The sequence below is a fragment of the Crotalus tigris genome, unplaced genomic scaffold, assembly GCF_016545835.1.
Source record: "Crotalus tigris isolate CLP2741 ecotype Arizona unplaced genomic scaffold, ASM1654583v1 scf7180000023617.9722795, whole genome shotgun sequence".
NCBI lineage: Eukaryota > Metazoa > Chordata > Lepidosauria > Squamata > Viperidae > Crotalus > Crotalus tigris.
The window spans coordinates 8356457-8376488 of NW_024100081.1; positions in this window are offsets into that span (position 1 = coordinate 8356457).

Genomic DNA, 20032 nt, shown 5'->3' on the forward strand with positions numbered 1-20032 from the left:
AATGATTGCACAAATCATGGAGCAATTCAAAGCATGAACTTTCAAACTGTTCCATCCTTTGGAAGAGTGCTGTGAGCTATGCAATTTGTCTTGGGTTTTTTAAAATAGCCTACTTCCTCAGCTATAGTAAAGACATGATCAGTCAATCAATCAAATAAATCTAGTTATTGAGTAGAACACCCCTGAGAAGAGTCTTGTGACTCTGTGTATTTCTCAGAAATAATACAGTTCAAAATTCAGTTTGATAAATAAATATTTTAGAAGCTTTACTTTAATCTGCTAGGGCAATAAATAAAAAGGAATCTTTCCTGGGACAGCCCTAATGGGAAGAAACTAGGGCTAAAGAGAGATGTCCACAATGTGATACAATGAATTAATGCATGGTTTGCTTAATCAGATGTTATTAAATCATAATTGGGGAGTTTCACACAAAATGCTAAACTATAAACCATGCTTTACAAATCACAAAAAAACTGGGTTTGTACCAAACCAAGTCTAATATGCCAACAAGGCTAGGTCTGATGGGTAAATTTAGATTGGGAATGTAAAACCTCAGCCAAAGTCGGGGTAGATGTCATCTTGCATCTTACACCATTGAGTGTTCTCTTCCTTTCTATCTAGAAAAAGCCACCCCTTACCAACAAGAGTTCTTAAATTTTGGTTCTAAACATATGGGAAAGGTAGGAACCCAAAGGGCACAATAAAGTTTTTGACAAATAATCCCTAGTTATTCTTCCCCCAGAAGCTCAAGCCTACATTCCCTGGTTTCATCCCATATTTTTATGAAGATATGACAAACAGGATTCTAAAGGAAAACAATAAACCTGCCATTTGGAAATCGAGCACTAAGTGTTATGCATTTTAACTCAGAAGTACATTTACTCTATTCTTTACCATAGTTTTGAAGTGAGTGTTACATAGTGCTACAACATTGTCTTTGCTCACTTGAAAGTAAAAATATACATTTTTTTTTAGTTTGAATTGAATTGTTTTGTTTTGTTTTTTTGAGACTTGAATTGCAGGCACTACAAAATTCAAACAGCATTTAGACTTTTGCTATGTAAATGAATTAGAGTAGCACTCAGGTACTCCTTCACGTCACATTTGCAGCCCTCCCTAGCCTGTAACAGCTACCCCAGGGGTGTCAAACTGCCGGCCCGCGGGCCAGATGCATCATAGCGAAATTGCACCCACCCCATTGCCGGCAATGGCAAAAAAGTTGCGATAGGTCGCGACACATCACATGACGTTGCGAGTTTGACACCCCTGAGCTACCTGAACTGAATAATGACAGCCTTTGAGGAATGCCTGTAAGTGTAGCATTTTCCACACCAACATCATGGCTAATATAACATCTTAATGCATATCTTGGTGCTCAGCAGGACAAATAGTATAGTATGTCCCTGCATGCTGCTTAACAACCAATGTGATGAACCAGGATGCAGAAACTTCAGGACCAAACAGTAACACCTTCTACATTAGTCAAACCCAGTGATTCAGCCTTGGCAATTTTTATGATGTGGGGACTTCAACTCTCAAAATTCTCCAGCCAGCAGAGGGAACTGAAATCCACATATTTTAATGTTTCCAAAGTTGAGAAACATTGGTCTAACCCAGGCATGTCAAACTGCCGGCCCACGGGCCGGAAGCGTCATGCCAAAACTGTGCCCACCCCATTGCCAGCAATGGGGAAAAAGTCGCGATATGTTATGCAACGTCATGTGATGTCATGAGTTTGACATGCCTGGTCTAACCCTTATTTAATGAGTTTTCTTTAAATATATATATATATATATATATATATATATATATATATATATATATATATATAAAATTAATGGCTTCTGTGTCTCTCCTCTCCTTTCCCTTATTTAGGGTTTTTTTTAAAAAACAAACAAACATACAGCTGCTTCCAATTTCTTCATGTTTTATTCTTGAGCATTTCCCTCTTTTTGTCACTGTTGTAATTTGTATTAAATTTATATACCACTCATCTCATTGTCTAGCAGTGTACAAATTATATAATTTTTTGTCAGGTTAAATAAGCAAGATTAATGAAAGCAGAAGCTGAGTTGCTTTCTGAGGAAATAAAAAATACATTCCGGATAGTTTTGTCCTTCAGGATTATTATATTGGTTCCTGCAACTTTCTCTGAGAGGTATATTCGTTTCCTAATCTGTTGAGAAATCATTAAAAATGCAAAGATGGCTTCAACCCCAAATTCACTTAATTTGTAGGTACTGAATTGTAATCTGCTGACTGGACAGACACTTCTTTGGTACACTGATTGCTGATGAACTATTTGAGGTCTTGCAAAGAGGTGTGTAAATTGACAGCCTTTGGAAAAGGATACACGGTGTGTGTGCCAAAGAAAATGATGTCATCAGAAGTTGGAATTAGAAGCTTAAAAGGCTTTTTTTTTTTTTTTTTTTTTTGCTTTTTGGCTTGCAAGTTAAATATTATATTGCAGTTTCTTTTTATCGTCTGTCTGAATCTGTTCCAGTGATAATACACAGAGCTGGCAAGTGAAACATATAATTTGGAGGCCTCTTAATTCTCTTCCCATGGCCTTAGTAAATAGGCTGTAGTGCTGGGCTCTCTATGAGCATAAGAAGGGCAATAAGGAAGACCTGCCTTTTTGCCCTGGAGACAACAGAGAGATTGTATGTGAGACTATCATGTGAATCCCTAAAGCTATCTGAAGGGCTTCAACGAACATGGTAAGGAATGAAGGGATTTCTTAGGCACTGTGCAGAATATCAGGGTCTTGTGAGGATTATGGATTCTAGGCTGAAATGTAGGCCTCACCATACAACAGGAAGCCTTTGAGTCACTGATGGGGTAAATTCATTTGTTTAAATATTTTTATATATTTAATATGGTAACTTTCAGAACTGTAGCAGCATTTCCTGTAGTGACCAGAAGGGGCTGTGACTTCTAATTCGGTAAGTCTAATATACTTCAGCCCATATGGCTTTTTCAAGCATTGCTCTTATTATCTGTGCATCAGCTGAGAAAGAAAGGAAAGGAAACTTTACCAAGAAATTTCCCTACTGCTACTAAAGGGAGGTTTTCTTGAAGCAATTTTTAGTCTATGCAGTACATATGTTCTTTCTGAACATGTTGTTTGCAGGCCACTTGATAATTCAGTCCAGAGATAGGGACAGAATGCTTACTCGGTCAATTATTCAGCCCAAACCTATTTACTTTATGTGCAAGATAACAATATGGACACTGGTAAGTCATCTAGATAAATACAGCTGTTTGTTTGTTTTTTTTTAAATTGGAAAGTACCCCTCTCCACTGAAGTGGTTGATGAATTCAATAGGGACCAATAAGATCAAAGATGATTCATTGGCCTTATCCTTGCATCTCATGAACAACAGTATGAACATCAGTGAAAGAGTTTTTCATGAAATCTCTTTCTAATGTCTTCTTCTCGTCACCTGTCCACAATTAAACCAGCTGTTTTTAGCTGTTTCAGTTTTAAAATAGTGGTTCCCTTCTTCTCCCAATGCATTTTTTTCTCTCATGTACACAGTTTAGTCTTTAGTGATATGGGTGAGGATATAGTCAGATATTAGGACCTGTCCAGTTTCTCATGGCTATTTTAAACTACTCCAGATTTACTTCTCGCCCTGATTTCCGGGAACTGTTACCCTCCGTGACCATTTTGGCTTCAGCTGCAAAAGAGATAAGACTTTGTAATCCTTTGTGTTATGTCCCGAGCCTTTGCAAACGGCTCGGGCGTTTGCAGGCAGTCCCGGGCAGGTGCAAAGCTGCCCGGGACCAGACAGGCTGTCGCCAGCACCGTGCGCATGCGCGGGTGCTGGCGCGGGAAAAGTAACCCATTTACCCGGGAGTTGCCTATATAAGAGGCTGCGAGGCGTTTGGGCGAGGCTGAAGCCATCTTCATGTAAGCTGAACGCTGAATAAATGAAACTGAGAACTCCAGCTGCTTCTCGTGTCTGTTTTCCCGCCACGGACTCAACACTGGTGACGAGGATGGGATTGCCTTGCACTACCTGGAAAGGAAGAAGTGTAAGCTTACCCAAGGAGTCCTGAGCGGCGAAAGAGGAACGGCGTCGACTCGGCAGCTGCCCGCCAATCCGGTGCGCATTCGGGGGTAGGCTGGCTGATAGACCCGTCTCCGGAAGATCCGAAGATGGCGAAAATCGGAAGGCTTTCGGAATTCGACGTCTCACATCCAGAGCGGTGGGAGTCCTACGTATCCAGAATGGAGAACTACTTCAAGGCAAACCAAGTGAGGGAAGATAGCTTGAAGGCGGCCACCCTGCTTTGCGTTTGCGGCCAAGACGCCTTCGAAATCGCAGAAAACCTTGCAGCACCTGTCCCAGTAGAGTCTGTAAGCTACGCAGACCTGAAGAAGCTGCTGAAGGAGCACTTCAACCCCAGGGTGTCCGTTATCTCATGGCGCCACACCTTCGAACAAAGAGATCAACGGTCCGGTGAGTCAGCCAAGGAATACATCGCCGCGTTACGGAAGGCCGCCAAGCCCTGCGAGTTCAAGGACCTCGAGGAACGACTGAGGGACCGATTCGTGTGCGGGTTAAGGCATCGCGAGCTACAACAGAGACTTTTCGCAAAGGAAGAATTATCCTTCCAAGACGCCTTAAGGGAAGTCACCGCAGAAGAAGCAGCAGGCGGCGCCGTCAAAAACATGCGGCCGATCAGAAACAGTGCAGAGGGTGCGTCCGTGCACCAGGAAGACGTCCGACGAAACTCCGAGGAGGATCCGGACGAGGAAGTCGACCGTCTACACCCCGCGAGGGAAGAAAACCAGAAGGGAAGCTCTTCGGCTCCGCTCAAGTGCATCGGCTGTGGAGGTCGCCACAGGAGAACCGACTGCAAGTTCCGCTCCGCTACCTGCCGGGCATGCGGTAAACAAGGGCATATTGCAGCTGTGTGCCTGGGCCGATGAAAGGCACAACCCCAAGAAGAACGCCTGAAGGGTACCAGATTCCCCAGCCAGAATAGGGTAGGTTTTTGCGCTTCGCGAAGAAGCATCTGTAGAACAGGCACACACAAGCCCATGAAGAAAAAGCTGTCACTCAACGTGAAGCTACAAGGGGTTCCATTATCTATGGAACTAGACACAGGGTCTGCCCTGTCCATCATTTCATTGCATACATTTAGGAAGATTTGTTCCAGAAGTGGGTCTAAGGCCAAGTTAAGGCCTTCTGATATTGTATTAACAGATTTTCAGAACTCAAGAGTGTGTGTTAAGGGGGAGGCCACCCTTAACGTGCAATACAAGAGTTTTGAAGGTCCACTAGACTTATTAGTAGTAGGGGGTGAACGAACGAGTCTCATAGGACTCGATTGGTTTGAGGCCCTGGGGATACACGTCACAGGACTCAATAGCTTACAAACACTCGACCTACAGGAAGTCTGCACAGAATTTGCAGACGTTTTCAGCCCCCAGCTGGGCACATTCAAAGGACCACCTGTGTCCTTAAAGCTAGACCCCACTGTCACTCCCATTAGGATTAAAGCAAGAAGGGTCCCTTTTGCTTTAAAAAGTAGATTGCCTCTGCCAGTAGTAGAAGCTGACCCCGCGCCAGCTGTCAACATTCTATCAATCCAAGCCTTGCCCGAGCTCCCTCTTAGTGCCAGGGATGTTACCGCTGAAACAGGTACAGATCACACACTTTCACGTGTCCGCTCCTGGGTCCTGTCCGGGTGGCCTGAGCACTGCCCTAGTCCTGAGTTTCAGAGTTTCTGGTCCAAAAGAAACGAACTGTCCCTTTCTCAGGGTTGTCTGCTTTGGGGAAACAGAGTTGTCATTCCCACCTCAATGAGGACTAGGGTCTTAGAATCCCTCCACGAGGGTCATCCTGGCATTGTTCGTATGAAGGCTCTTGCACGCAGCCACTTGTGGTGGCCTGGTTTAGATAAAGATATTGAGGCTAAGGTACACGCATGCCACCTGTGCCAACGATCTCGCCCAGAGATGCCCCAAGCTCCTGTGCATAGATGGGAGGAAACACAGTCCCCATGGTCTAGGGTGCACATTGACTACGCTGGGCCCTTTCAGGGCCAGTTCTTCTTGGTCCTTGTTGACAGCCATTCAAAATGGCTTGAGGTTGTGCCTGTCTCATCCACCACCACTGCAAAGACTATTCAGGTACTGAGGGGGATTTTTGCTGCACACGGGCTGCCAGATGTCATTGTGTCCGACAACGGCCCTCAATTCACCTCCTCCGAATTCCAAGCTTTCTTACAGGCAAACCTGATTCGTCATGCCACGTCTGCGCCTTTTCACCCGTCCACCAACGGTATGGCTGAACGCATGGTGCGCATCGCAAAGGACGCCTTGAAGAGACTCACCTACGGGGACTGGCATCACAGGTTGGCTGACTTTCTCCTTTCTTATCGCACCACACCGTCCACTTCTACAGGGAGAAGTCCAGCTGAACTTCGTTGGGGGCGCCAACTTACTACTAGACTTGACCGGTTGCATCCGGACAGACTGCCTTCATCTACCTCACATCCTAGGGCACCTAGACAACTACTTGTGGGTGCCCCGGTTTGGGCTCGCAATTACGGGCCTGGTCATACATGGGTCCCCGCTTCTGTGTCCAGGATCACAGGTCCTCTCTCCTACGAGGTTGCCCTGGACAACGGTCGTGTCCTGCGTCGGCACATCGACCAACTTCGCTCTAGGCGAGACTTTTCTGCTGAGACTCCTGGGTCTTTTCCAGGGGGGGAGGGGGACCCTTTGGAGCAAAGGGAAGGGCAAGAGCTACTGCCCATCTCCACTGAGGGAGCCACAAACGGCTCGTCCCAAGGTTCTGCAATTGCTCCGAAAAGAAAGTCATGGAGCTTACCCACACAACAGGCACTCACGCCTACTCCAGCCAGGGAGTCACCCCGGGGGCATACTCACTTTCCACACACATCACACAGCACTCCAGCAATGGAGGATACCCGGGGGCATCCCAACAAATCATTCCCCGCAAGAGAACTGGCACACAATTCCCAAGGTTGGCCTGACCTTACCCCAAATCCTACAGGGGGTCAAACATACACAGAGTAGTCGAGGAACCAAGTCCCGACTACAACAACCCTAGCACAAATCAGGGAACACCTGAGTTTTGGGAAAGTACAGAAACCCACACGAGCCCGAACACAGAATGGGGTTCAGGGAATGGACAGCCTCCTGACAGGTCTTGGACTGACCTAGGAGGTTCTACAGAGACGCCCAGCAGCGGCTATCACTTCAAGGGGCCTGAGGGTCTACAGCTAGGTAGGTCAACCAGGTCACAAAGTAACAGAAGCCCTGGCCTGACGAGCCCGGTGGGCAAGCAAGCAGGCCAGGCATCGGGGCACAGTCCTTGGAAGACACCAGGACACAATAGAGAGAACAGGCTCACGCCTCCCTCCAGTCAGGGGACTTATGCCAGTAACCCAGAGCTAAGAAGGTCACAGAGAGCAAAGAAATCTCCTAAGTATCTAGAAGATTACATAACATTGCTGGCAAGGCAAAAGCCAGTAATCAGTGGGAGCCCTGGGAAGCAAAATGTCATATAAAATAAATGTTGTATGTTGGTAGTAGTTTTAGCCCGGGGGAAAGGGGTGTTATGTCCCGAGCCTTTGCAAACGGCTCGGGCGTTTGCAGGCAGTCCCGGGCAGGTGCAAAGCTGCCCGGGACCAGACAGGCTGTCGCCAGCGCCGTGCGCATGCGCGGGTGCTGGCGCGGGAAAAGTAACCCATTTACCCGGGAGTTGCCTATATAAGAGGCTGCGAGGCGTTTGGGCGAGGCTGAAGCCATCTTCATGTAAGCTGAACGCTGAATAAATGAAACTGAGAACTCCAGCTGCTTCTCGTGTCTGTTTTCCCGCCACGGACTCAACACTTTGCCTGTGTAATATCTGATCGGCATTATGCAGATGTACTTATTAGTACTATATTATTTTTGTTTTACCCAGAAAGTGATTTTAAAAACTGGGAAAGAGAGCTGGATTCCACCAGCTGTGTGCTGCTACTTTTATTATTCAGTGTATTTTATATTTTCTGCTGTTTCTGCCAACAAAGTGTTCCATACAACCACACTTTCAAGAATTTTTTTTTTTTTTTACTTTTTTGGGGGGAACACACTCTTGCTGGTTCCTATGTCATTTTCTCTACTCCATGGGTTGTTTCCAGATGCTGCTGGAAAAACTGTTATTCTGTGGCAGAAGTAGTCAAATATGAGACTTGCTCATTGTTCTCTGTACTTGTGTCTTGTTATCCAGGCTATTTTTGGATACTTGGTTTAAGTGCTTATTCTAAAGAGTGCTAGGCCCATATTCAGACAGCCTGCCAGACAGATAATATGCATGAGGAACCTATGTGCCTTTACTCCGTTAGATCAGTAGATACTTAAAATAGCTAGTTTAACCCATGTTGCCATTCCCACTATACATTAAGGTGAGTGATTGGGGAGTGCTTTGGCTATCAGCACTTGATATTTGGGCATGAAACATTAATTTGGTTTTGTTTACATTGAATGGCAATTCTGTTTTTATTGATGTAATAATTTCTCACTCTGACATATAAAACATTTTAATTTAGTAAGCAACTTTTAGAAGTCTTTGGAAGTCATCTCCCAGGTTTTCAGGACCAACATATGTACAACATTAAGACTATTTAGATTGTTCACCTCGGATTTATATGCTATTGTTTTATAAACATGTAAAATGTTGGTAACATGTACATGATGGTTTAATTCATATTATGTGTAAATGTTTTTAATGCATTGTGTTGTATGTATGTACTACCAGGGCACCTCTGCAGATTTTCAGGCTGTTGTTGCATAGATTAATGCTACTGTATGGATTGATTGGTGGGGAATGTACTCAGAATAGAGATACTGCACCAGCTGTATTATTTCGTTGAATGAGAGTTCTAGTAGATACATACGATGCAATGCAGCATCTCCCTTTTTACATTTTTGACACCACCTGTGGAAATTACAGGCCAATTTTTCTTCAGCAAGCTACAGTTTAAGAAATTACTTAGGAATATTTTTCATATGCCTTTATTCAAGGCAACAGAGAGGAATTAATATTCTCAAGCAGCTATTAACATGTTAAAAATGAGTGCAATAAAGACTTGTTTTATTTGCAATTAATCAAGCTTCCTGCATTTTAAATAATCTTTAACCGATTTAATCTTATTTCAGACAAAAGTGTATCTGTCAGAATAGTCCATATTTTGTTCACTATAGTAGTTGTGATCCAAGAGAAAGTGCTATATAGTTCAAAGATTCGCTGCCTTCAGTAGAGAGTGCTTTAAAATTCTATAATTCTTAATCTGCAAGCCACATGCTAAGTGTTCATATAGCTAAAAACTGTCAGTTAAAAGCAGATGTCTTTTAACTGTACTTTTTACTTTGAGTATGATTATTGAATTAACTGCAGACAGTTAACAGTTTACTTCCTGTCTATTTTTACTTGGATATCAGTGAAGCTCCTTTTTCCAAGTCAAAAAGTCTAATCTTATGCTGATAAGCCCCTATTCTTTCCACCTCTTTCTGCCTCCATGTAAATTCAAATGTGGCATTTATTGTGCATATGCATAGTATGATTATATAGTTTCTTTGTTCAGATCACAACAGAATTCTTTTTGCTGTCTTTCTAATGTATACTCTGCAGATTGACATAATGACCGGTATATATTGTTGGTATATGCTATATCAGAGTTGGGTAATCTGCTAACTTCCAGGTATTTTGAACTTCATTCTCATAACCCTAACTGCTAGCCACACATTGTTGCAATTGGTCCAGTATAATTGGCACAAGTTTTTATGGGTGCATCTCAGATCACCTGTGTAACATTATTGTCTTGTGAGCTGCACCGGCTCCCTAGAACCTTCACAGTGCCATTTATCACTCATAGCATAGGTCTCAGCTATTTGAAAGGCTGTCTGTCTCCATGAGGCCTGGTAGGATGGGCATGCAATGTCCATGGTGGGACCCAAGAAGTATACCCTCTCTGTTAAGTGTCTCTTGCCTGGAACAACATCCCACCCAAGATTTGTATATCCCCATCCCTGCTTCTTCCCCAAACACTGGGCCAGTTGGGATGACCTCATCTAGATAGAAAGCTGTTGATTAGATTTTTGTATGATTGGCAATAGTTTCCTGTTTTTTAGTCTTGGCATTTAATTGTATTTTGTTTTTAGCTCCTTTTGATAATTGTAAGTTGCTAGAGATGCTTTGTAATTTGGATGGCAATATAAATCAGATCAAACAATAAATACACACTAGTTTGCCACGATAACTAGTGAAAGTAAGATGCAGGAGATCTCCAAATAAACATATCCATCCAAATTAATTCTGTAGCTCAGATTTTTTTATTATTATTATTATTAGAGACAAGAATCAATCACATGTTCATACCTTACAACCTTCCTCAGCAACTTCTTTGCAGTACTTGACCAGCTAGCAGTAAGTCTGGTATTAGTTGGTACAGATGCAATATTACAATAGTGGTGGGTACTTACTGTAGTTTGTTTGGCACTCAAATGGATAAGTAATCAATTGAACATCACCAAGGTTTGCAGGTTTTGCTAACAGCTTTCAATAGTGTTTTTATGAAGCTTCTACCTAATTAAAGATTGTTAAATCGCTGGCCTCCATAGAGAGAGCTGTAGCATCCATCTAATAAAAGAGCAGAAATATTTCGGGGGGGGGGGAAGAGAAGTAACAGATTCTGTTGGACTGAACTTTGCAAACTCATCTTTGTGAAGAAAAATCTTTTTTGGATTTGTGCTTATGCTTTACAGTATCAGAAGCAATTTCTTAATGTGTGCCAACTGGCGAGAACTGCTGTTGCTCTTTAGTGAGACATCAGTTGAAGAAATATTTGGCAACAGAAATTTGCTTTGAATAATTGTTCTAGGTCAACTTTCTGGCCCAAAATCAAAGCAGGAAAATATTCAGAATTGGCTAAATGGAATGAATAAACAGCTGTCTGAACGAGCAGTATTCCCTGATCTGAAGACTTGTGCAGCTGGGTCATAGAGAAAAAGCTAACACATTTCTCTTGAGACCATGGCATATGTGGGTATTTTCTCTCCTTTAATCTTATATATGCTCATATGCATTCTGCTTCAAATCATATACTAATGCATGTATGTAACTTGTTCCGTGTAGTTTTAGTATAAAATAGGTATTGTTTCTGATGCAACATTTCAATAACATGGAATCAAAAGTTGCTTTCTATAATTGTAAATTGAAATATACAGAGAACTATTCTGAGAGACAATGAATTTGAAAAGGGTGAGAGTCAGACTCTAAAGTGTCAGCTTAAATCTCTTGGGACCAAATGGGCGATTCAGCACAAAAAGAATAAAAATGAATGCCTGAGTTATTCTAGACCACAAATGCCTTGTTAAGGAAAGGTCAAATCTATACTGGAAACCCTTTTTTGTTACTGAAAACTGTTTTGCCAGTATTTTTTTTTTTTTACATATTAGTAAATACAGCAGAATCTCTCTCTCTCTCTCTCTCTCTCTCTCTCTCTCTCTCTCTGCCTGTCTTTGTCTATCCCTGTATTTAAAAACTCTTCAGCCTTCCTCAAGGCACTACTATACAGTCTCAAATGTGCTGTTCCCATTTCAGTCGCTATCTTTCCTCCAACCATCTGTTCTATTTTGCTGCCATGGTGGCATCCTGATTTAGGATGTGCAGAGCATATTAAGCACGGTGATTGGATAAGCTTTGCTGTTGTCCCCCTCTCTCATTGGTATCCAGTACGAAGTCATCAGCCAATCACATCCTTGTAGGAATTACCAAGCTGCTATCCCAAAGCAGGAGGCAGGACCAGGAAGAGAGAGAGACGTTTCTTCGCTAATATTGGCAGATAGTTTGGTGATGTAAAGAGAGAAAGATAATTTTCTTCATCTGCTTGTTGCTGTTTCTGTGTCTCTATGTTTTGCTTCCCCTCATCCAGTTGCTAACAACAGCACTTTTACCTTTCCTTTCAATCTTCTGGTTTTTTTAAAATTATACTTTTTACCTTGCCTGTGAATGCAACTTAAATCTTTATCCTCCTTGCCTTCTCTGTCATTTACATTTGTAAATACCAAGCCTTACCACTTCTAGACAACACTTGTTTTGTTTCTATTATTTCTTACAACACCAGCAAAAACAGTAAAGTTCACAGGTCTCAAATAGATGGATTCTCTTTCCAAGTCAAGTGCTGCATTCCTTTGGCTTGGCTAAGAAAATACAAGCTGTTTAAGAAATTGTGCCAGGCTGAACTAAAATGATCGATGCTAAAGTTCATTGCATCTGATGCAATGCATCCATCAGGAACCTTAGAAAACTGTAATGCTAGATCTTTTCCAGTCATAAAGCTGGGCTCTGCTTTTATTTTTTAAATTCAGTTACTGCCATAGTTTGTTTTTCTTGCAAACTCTTGCCTCTCCAAATTGTTTCCTCTCCCAATTGCTTCACTTAGGACTGCAAAGAAATAAGCCAGGGGTCTTCAAACTTGGCCTTTTTATGACGTGGACTTCAATTCCCAGCAAAGCTGGCTGAGGAATTCTGGAGTTGAAGTCCACAAGTCATAAAAGGGCCAAGTTTGAAGTCCCCTGAAATAAGCCTTTGAGCAATGCTATTTCAGCCACTTTCACATGCTTTTTTTAAAAAAATCAGCCAGTATTATCTGAGTATTCAGATATTCATTGTGTAAGGAAGAATTATATTAAATTCCTTGTGGATCTGCATTTGTGAATGTCATATTGTGGCATCTTCCTGGAGAGTTCAGTCTGGTATTATGGCTATTTTCTCAACTTGATACTTCACAGTGTTGAGTCGAACTGCTTCATTAACTGGCGACAGTTTTCAGAACTCTTACTGTCAGTGAGTGTTCCCATTCCCTTTATGGCTTATGAGCAACATTGTTGCATATTATCCTTCATTTAAAAACCTGATTACATTATCATTATTGCAGAATGGAATTGAGTTGAGGTATTTGTTGCCCTAGTAATAGTTCCCAAGCAGTTTATAGCTATTGTCAGTGTTGCACCAAGAAATGTTATTAGCCTGATCTTTGTTTGACCTGGGAAAAGGTGGTGAATGTATTTTATGACTGCATCTTTTTTATTTATGTGAATTGATTATTCCTACCAATCCTCGGGCAGATGCAGGGTGCCAAATAATTATTAATGAATTAGGAACATGTGCTTTCTAGTTTTTATGCAGCCTCTAAAGCATCTGTTTTGTGAAGCACATTAGGCTTAAAATGGTCTGTTTAATTAAACTGGAGGAAAAGTTCTTGGGCTATATTTTAATTGACTTTGATAACATTTCAGGAAAATTTAATAGGAGAATGTAGCCCAGAGACTACAAGAAGTTTTTGCTAGCTCTCTGGAGATTTAAACCAACAAATTATATTCAGCAGCCAGATGGGCTTATTCCAAACTGACAAAGCTACTGCTGATGAAAACTTTTGATTTTCATATAGAGAAAATAAGAGAGATTGCTCTAATTTGAGTGTTGTTGGGGAACAGTCTAAGTCTCATTTGAGTCACAAAATTGCAAAGTAAACAAAAGCAATTTCAGGAAAGACCTTTATAAATGTCCAATGTAGCAAGAAGAAATATAGTCTTAGGAAATAATATTTGTGTTAATATCCAATTAAGTCTTTCTCTAGAAGAGAGCATGAAATGTTTTCCTATTTCTCATTCCACATACTTCTTGGCTACTGTAGCTGTGGTTGTTATACAGTAGTGAAAGTATTTCCTTGAAGAATTTTCATGGAAATATCAGGGAAGCACTTTAGGTTGTTGTCTATACCATTGTCTCTGTGGTCCTGGGAAAGAGCCAAGATTCTTTGGTGACAGAATGTATGCCTGCACAGATTTTATTTCTTTCATACTAAATTGCTTCCATTTGGGAAATATGACAGTTTTAGGAAAGTAGATATTTAAAATGTGTGTAGATCTCCTCTGTAACTTTCCACAAATCCCAAACCTCTTTCAAGAATGTCATTAAAAGGAATCCATATTTGGATAAATTCTTCAATGGCAAATTGTTATCATATTATCCCAGATAAAGATAATATTTTTAACATTTTAAACATATATTACAAAGGATTGCTTTAGGTATGTACTTTTGCCTCTTGTAAAATCTGTAGCACTCTTAGGCTACCATATGAGTGTCTTTATTATTGGCCTCCTCAAACTTTTCTTCTCCTCATTGAGTTGACCATTGTTCCTCATCAGTAGAAAGACTAAAAAAAGAGTTGACCAAAACTTTTCCCTTTCTTGCACTTGTCTTGTCATATTTCCTTTGTGCAAAGGAGAAAAATGATAAATCTTATTTCCCCTACCAAGTTATTTGAAGACAATTCTACTTCAAGATAGGCTTTACTCTACCAATAGGATATTCTTCTCTCTGGAGCTGCGTGAGATATTCCTATGTCTTTCCTCCACTGTTCATTAGAATTGACCCAGTTTTGTTTCATGATCACTAAGATTTCTAGACTGCAACTTCAAACATTGCTTGTCTCTCCCTTGTATATATTTTTCTGAAAAAAAAAAACAGAAATGCAAGTAAATGATGAGAATTTAGAATACATTTTTGGGAAAAGAGCACAACATATTGATCAGAATCCATAAGCTTATAGAATTAAACCTGAAACTAGTCAGAATGTTTTATTTCAGTGTGATGCATACATAACCTGACAAAAGCATTTGATAAAGTTTGTGCAAATTTTGAAAAGTAACCCTCATGGTAGCAGAATATAATTTATTTTTCTCTTAATTTAAGTGTTGCAGCATCATTAAAGATTTATTTTTGAAATGCAATTCTGTTTTGGAGATTGCCAGCCATACTGATCCTCTTTGACTAGAATTTATTTTATGTTTATTTATTAAATATTAGCATGCTGCTTCTCGTTTCTGTACATTATGAATGTTAGGAAATAGTAAAACACTTTAGTTTCTCACAGATGTTATTTTTATGGCAACTAGTAGTTCTCAGCTACTGAGTTAAAAGCCACATTGCTTTCTCTTTACATTTCTACTAATGATTGGAAACAGTAACTCAGCTTATGTTATTTTAAAAGATGGGCAGTGCTAAACCTCCACGGCAAATGAAGCCATGCAGAAGATAAAGATGCTACTGCAAACAACTGTCATAGCAACCAGTCTGCTGGAATAAGAAGCATGGGAGTTAAATTGTCTCTGTTGGTCTCTCTGTTCTTAATAGGGGGGGGGGCTGGACATATGGAATTTGCCACACACTTAAATCTCCCTAAACAAGCTCTGCTGCTTGTAATGAGACTGGTAGAATTCTTAGGGGGGGGGAACTATCAAAGTTCTGTTGATGCTATTTTTCCTTTTTTAACATTCTTCATTTTAAATTCACAAATCAGCATATATATCATCATTTTTACAAATCAGCTTGTCCTTGTTGAGAACATAGTGTGCATATCCAAACATTAATGGGAGAGGATAGGGACACTTAATTGTATGTGCACAGCTTATAATTTGTTACCCTTCAGAGGAAGCGGTGCTTTGACTCCTGGATATTCTATCCAGCCTGTGTAACACTTTGAACATCAGCATAAAGAGAGCAGGGATAGTAATGTACTGGGATCTTCAACTGTCACGCCTTTTGCTCCTTTGGCTTGCTTTTAACCAAAGAGAAGCAGAGATGCTGGACAAATCGATCTTTATGAATTCCCATGTGCAATTATCTCTTCAACTAGTGAGCAGCCCAGAGTTTAATGGTTAGAGCTGCGCGTGAAGCCTCAAAGAGAGTCTGGCTTCAATTGAGCCTTTGCCAAAAGGCTCTTTCAATGTGCCTTTACAAAGCAAGGTATGTTCATATGCAGAAGACATTTCAGCTGAAGTGAAGAGGGCAGGTGAAGCTTTGATTGGTGACATCGAGTCAGAGCACTTCACTTTTCTACATCAACTCTCCATTTAGTTCCAGCATTTGCAGTTAATTTGGCTCTGTAAAGTAGTATCGCTGGGCACAACTTGGTTAAACTTTCCCCAGAATATTATTATGCAGTTTATACTGATCAGAATATCGGCCATATTTTGAACAAGTGAATGACTGATATTAGAGAGCCAGGTTTATGCAGTGGCTTAAGGCAGGGGTCCCCAAACTGTGTGCCGCGGCCATGACCTGCCGGGCCGTGACCTGCTGGCTGTGGAACAGGCTGGCCAGGGCATGGACCTGTGTGTGGCACTCAACCCCACTCATGCTAGCGCCACTGCCACGGTGACAACAGGGCACTGCACAGCAACAAAGGGGCACCACGTGGCAACAATTGGGCGGTGCTAGCCCCGCGTGGCGAAAATGGGGTGGTGCTAGTGAGTATCATGTGGACGCTCGCACTGCCCCATTTTGCGTCCCCCTTGGGGAAAGTTTAACCAAGTTGTGCCCAGCGATACTACTTTACAGAGCCAAGTTTTTGTGTGCGCATGCACGCATGTGTAAAATGCTTTCTCCTCCCTTTCCCTGTGGTCCATCAACTGAGGGAGGCTGGAGACCTCTGGCTTAAGGCACCAGGCTAGAAATCAGGAAGAAACAAGTTTAATTCTGCCTTGAGCACAAAGCCAAGCAGGTCACTTTGTGACTAGTCACTTTTTCTCAGTTGTAAGAAGAAGCAAACTACTTCTCCAAAAAGCTATATTAACGCATTGAAATGCTTACCTAAGGAAGATTTTAGAATATAAATTTTAAGTTGCCAATGAATATGGACTAGGAACGGCATGAAATTATGGGGAAAACTTGTGAGGATGGTATGGCTCAAGAACATTTTCCATTCCATAAATCAAGCATCAATGATGATTAGAAATTGTAAAGTTCCTATCATTTTTTTGTGTTAGCAAAGCTAGCTGATAAAGATGGGAGTACCAATCAAAAATAAGGAATTCATGTTGGAAGGCTGCACTGCAGGCATAAAGCAGAAGGAGCAGAAGAACTGCATTTGATCACTTCTGGGCTCACATTTTAGGTTGCCCACTTGAATTATCAGGCAGTTCTGCACCAAAATTAACAACTGGCAATGCACCACCCTCTGCAGCAACCCTCTCGAGCTCTTTGCCCTCCAGAACTGTTGAAATTCAACTCTTTAAACAGCTCCCTTGATCACTGGCTCTGCTGGCTCCAGCGTTGTAGGAGTTGAATTCCAGCTGATAAAGAAGGTGCTGGGAGGGAGCAAACTGCTCTACAACATCTTAAGCAAGAATGGAGTAGCAACTTTGGGACTTGGAACATCACTAGCAATCTATCAGTTTCCTTTTACTTGCTGCTTTTACCAGGAATGGCTTTTGTTAAATCAAAAAGTCTTACTGAGTTTTGTGTTATAGTGGTTAGCAGAAATAATACTGACCGGCACAGTCAGGGACGGGTGTGATTGAGAGGCTTGTGGGTTCATAGTGGTGTCTCTGTCTGCTTGACCAGGAGTCCCCAATGGTCCATGGCCTATTTGCAACTGGGCCATGTGAGGGGCTGGCTTGTGCGTGTGCGTGCACTGCCCCACTTGTGCAGGGCTCACAGGTGCTTACGGCCCCATACGCATGAACAATGGAACACACCTGCCCCTACCCCCAAACCATCTCCTCTTTCCCTCCCTCTACCCTTCTGGGTCGACAACCAGAAAAGGTTGGGGAACTCTGTGTTTGACAGTTCTCAGTAACTTCAAAGCTGGAAAAGGTTTTGAGAGACCTGGCATGGCCTTCCTCTTCTTTCTGATGTCTGAACAGTAGGGACTAGCAGGGTTGTCTCTACTATTAAGCAAAATAAAATATGACACATGGAAGAGACATGAATCTTGAGGGCCTGCCTGGATTATCCTGCTTTTTCAGATATATTGATGATCTGTCTCTTATAGCAAGGGCCACTTCAATATGTGTTGTGAGAAGTTTTATATCAAAATATATTGTATTCTTTATACCAGTGATGGCGAACCTTTTAGAGATCGAGTGCCCAAACTTCAATTCAAAACCCACTTATGTATTGCCGGGTGCCGGGTGGGCATGGCTGCTGGGTAGGCGTGGCCCGCCAGGTGGGTATGACCTACCGGGTGGGCATGGCTACAGTGGTCATGGCAAATGGTGGGCGTGGCCAGGGTGGGCATGGCCAGCTCGATGTTGCTCCTAGGGAGGGACGCCTGTAGGAGCTGGGCAGGGTTGGGGGAAATCCAGTGGTCTCTGGCTGGTGAGGCAGTGGGAAGGAAGCTGGTTCTGCAGGTTGAGGCGAGGCAGGGTGGGGTGCCATGCAGCAGGGCAAGGTGAGGCAGGGGCCGGGGCAGCTGCTGCCTGACACCATCAGCCCCCCCACACAAAGGCCAGCAAAGGCATGGGTGCTGGGATGCATCCGGCCCCGTGGGACCTCGGCAAGTTAGCGGGCGGCTGGTTGAAGAGGACGGTTGCCATCTCCGGGGCATGGCACACGTGCCCACAGAGAGGGCTCCGAGTGCCGCCTCTGGCACGTGTGCCATAGGTTCGCCACCACTGCTTTATACTTTTTCCATCTTCCCTTAAAATGTTAATAGAATCCCAATGGACTGAAAATCAGTGTTCTCCACTAGATAATTGAGAGTCAAGTTGAAACTAGTAAGTTAATCAAGTAAAATTAGAAAACTTCCTCAAACCCCCCAATAAGTTACCCAGCCCTAATACACATATCAAAGGATAAGGCCTGCAAACAAAAATAGAGTTAATTAAATTAGGTCTCCCAACAAAACTGCATCTTCACAAGAATAAACACCATAGACATACCTACACACACACACACACACCCCTCAAGTGTCACCCTAGAATCAGCACATAGACACTTCCACGCACCAGACAGGTTTCTTATACAAATCTACTATTGTATCCCAACCTGGTTTGAATTGGAGCCTCAAATTATACTACTGGCAGTGTGTTAAGTCTTATGCCATTTTGTCTAACTCAGATACTGTAGCTAAAAGTCCTGAGCCAGCCTTGGAATATAGGGGGATGATAAAAAAAGCATGATTTTCCTTGAAATCTTGAGGTTACTTTTGCAAGCTGGCTGAATTAATATTTTCAATTTCTCTAATACAGTTTTGAGAATAGGGAAGACAGAGGTGTCTTCTAAAATGGTTTATCAATTTGAATAATTTTGTATTGCAGTTTTTCTTCTCTTCAGAGTGAAAAATGCCCCATGAAAATGTCACCAACATTTTAACATTTGGCATTTAATATTTCGACTACTCTAATTTTAGCTTTAAAATGTCGTTAGAATAAAGTTCTTACCATCACCTGAGCACATGATTTGGCCCCACTCACTGGCCTTCCCAGTTGCTAAGGGTAGTCCTAGGCCAGTGTTTCCCAAACCTGACAATTTTAAGGCATGTGGACTTCAACTCCCAGAATTCCACAGCCAGCATTGCTGGCTGTGGAATTCTGGGAGTTGAAGTCCTCAGGCCTTAAAATTGTCAAGTTTGGGAAACACTGCCCTAGGCTTTCAGGAGAGGCTGGTTATTTTTGCTTTGTGGCAAAGCAGAAAAGACATCGACAGGACCCAGGCAATGGCTAGCAGAAGGGCAAATTGTTACCATGGAACAGTAAATTGGGCTACAGGACTGTTGTAAAGAGCTTGAGAAAGGGGAATGGAGAAGAAACTGGCCTAAAAGAAATGCAATAAGATGTGAGAGGCAAGAGGCAATATCAGCCTTGGACACTGATGTTTATGGATTGCAAGGGAAGTAGTCAGCCTAAGGATAACCAGAGCAAAAGTGAAGAACTGAGATTTTGATGCTGGCAGGCTGTTAAACTCAAAGAAGTGGGAAACAGAAGAAGCTGAAGCGAAGAAAGAACTGGGCAAAAGAATTACTAATCCCCGTGATCCGGGCCAGTAAGCAATTGGTGCGGAGTTTGTTGGTGGGCCCTAAAAATTGTGAGCAAGAACTACTGCAAAAAGAGCTACTTTCTTTAATTTGCAAAAACTGCCAATCCAATTAAGTTAGGAGGTGTTCCTCATGAGGAAGTATCAAGGTCTTGGTGTCTGAGCTGAGCTTTAAAATCCCA